This window comes from Petromyzon marinus, unplaced genomic scaffold (genome assembly GCF_048934315.1).
Source record: "Petromyzon marinus isolate PM22_M1 ecotype Great Lakes invasive population unplaced genomic scaffold, UKy_Petmar_22M1.pri1.0 PM_G_Scaffold_26, whole genome shotgun sequence".
NCBI lineage: Eukaryota > Metazoa > Chordata > Hyperoartia > Petromyzontiformes > Petromyzontidae > Petromyzon > Petromyzon marinus.
The window spans coordinates 775,001-777,500 of NW_027422828.1; positions in this window are offsets into that span (position 1 = coordinate 775,001).

The window sequence follows — 2,500 nt, forward strand, 5'->3', positions numbered from 1 at the left end:
GGGAGTAGCTGAAACAGAGAGTGTCCAGGGTGCGAGGAATCGGCCACAACCTTCCTCGCTCGCCTCATGCTCCTTGTCGTGTGCAGGTCCTCGAGGGTTGGTAGATTGCAGGCAATTACCTTCTCAGCAGTGTGCATGATACGCTGCAGTCTGCTCTTGTCCTTGGCAGTGGCAGCAGCGTACCAGACGGTTATGGAGGAGGTGAGGATGGATTCAATGATCGCTGTATAGAATTGCACCATCATTGTCTTTGGCAGGTTGCATTTCTTCAGCTGCCGTCGAAAGTACATCCTCTGTTGAGCTCTCTTGGCGAGGGAGCTGATGTTCAGTTCCCACTTGAGGTCCCGGCAGAGAATAGTGCCCAGGAAGCGGAAGGACTCCACAATTTTGACTGCGGAGTCTAACAGGGTGATGGCGGTGAGTGGGGCTGTATTCTTCCTGAAGTCCACAACCATCTCAACTGTCCTTAGAGCATTTAGCTCTAAGTTGTTCTGGCTACACCAGGTCACCAGGTTGTCAGCTTCCCACCTATAGTCAGACTCATCCCCACCAGAGATCAGCCCAATGAGGGTGGTGTCGTCCGACAAACTTCAAGAGTTTGACGGACAGATGATTGGAGGCGCAGCTGTTGGTATACAGGGAGAAGAGCAGTGGGCAAAGGACGCAGCCCTGAGGAGTTCCCGTGCTGATGGACCTGGAGTCAGAGACTTCTGTTCCCGGCTTAACGCACTGCTTCCTGTCAGAGAGGAAGTCTGTGATCCACCTGCAGGTGGAGTAGGGCACGTTCAGCTGGAAGAGCTTGTCCTGAAGCAGGGCAGGGATGATGGTGTTGAAGGCAGAGCTGAAGTCCACAAACAGGATCCTGGCGTAGGATGCTGGGGCGTCCACATGCTGTAGGGTGAAGTGGAGGGCCATGTTAACTGCGTCGTCCACAGACCTGTTGGCTCTGTAGGCAAACTGAAGGGGGTCCAGGAGAGGGTCTGTGATGGCTTTGAGGTGTGCCAGGAGCAGGCGCTCAAAAGACTTCATTACCACAGATGTAAGGGCGACCGGTCTGTAATCATTTAGTCCTGTTGGCCTTAGCTTTTTGGGCACAGCGATGATGGTGGAGGACTTGAGACAGGCTGGTACATGGCATGTCTCCAGGGAGGTGTTAAAGATGTTGGTGAACACCGGAGACAGCTGGTCAGCGCAGTGCCTGAGGGTGGCTGGAGAGACAGAGTCCGGCCCGGCTGCTTTGCGTGGATTCTGCCTCTTGAAAAGCCCATTAACTTCTCCCTCCTGAAAGGAGAGAGTCGTTTCTGTAGTATGGGTGGGGGATGGGGCCTCTTGGGTGGGAAGGGGTGGTTCAGGACAGTCCAATTGTCTTTCAAATCTACGGTAGAACTCGTTCAGGTCGTTGGCTAGGCGGGAGTCGTTAGTGGTGTGGGGCGCTCTGGGTTTGTAGTTGGTGATGTGCCTGAGCCCTTTGGCAGACAGAAGCAGCGTCGTTAGTAGAGAACTGGTGTTTTAGTGTCTCTGAGTACAGTCGTTTAGCCTCTCTCACCGCTTTGCTAAACCTGTTCTTCGACTCCTTGAATCTGTCTCTATCCCCACTCCTAAACGCTTCCTCCTTCTCCAACCTCAACCTTTTGAGCTTTGCTGAGAACCAGGGCTTGTTGTTGTTAAAGTTCACCCTGGTACGTGTTGGGATACAGCAGTCCTCACAGAAGCTGATGTACACAGCCTCTGTGAGTTCATCCAGACTATTGGTAGCAGTCGTGAACATATCCCAGTCAGTACAGTCTAAGCACGCCCGCAAATCTTCCACAGCCTCACTGGTCCACTGTTTAGATGTCCTCACAGCAGGTTTACAGAGTTTTAGTTGCTGCCTGTATGCACGAATCAGGTGGACCAAGGGAGTTCTGTGCGAGCCGAACAGCCCCGTGACCCACAAGAGAAACATCCCCGCCAAATTCGAGCGTTTGACGGGGTCTATCCGTGAAAAAATATTCACGTTTTTGAGTGCACATGCATTTCTGCTGCAAATGCCTCTGGAAGTTTCATGCCGTTCGTATGCCAATTGTGGCAACACGAAAATGACCCGTTTTCCCATTCCGAGGGATTTCTGTGCGACCCTAACAGCCCCGTGAGCCACAAGAGACACATCCCCGCCAATTTCTAGCGTTTCACGGGGTCTATCCGTGAAAAATATAGACGTTTTTGAGTGCACATGCATTTCTGCTGCAGATGCCTCTGGAAGTTTCATGCCGTTCGTACGCAATGTGGCAACACGAAAATGACCCCTTTTCCCATTCCGAGGGATTTCTGTGCGACCCTAACTAACAGCGCCCGTGAGCCACAAGAGAGACATCCCCGCCAATTTATAGCGTTTCACGGGGTCTATCCGTGAAAAATATAGACGTTTTTGAGTGCACATGCATTCCTGCTGCAAATGCCTCTGGAAGTTTCATGCCGTTCCTATGCAATGTGGCCACACAAAAATGACCCGTTTTCCCAT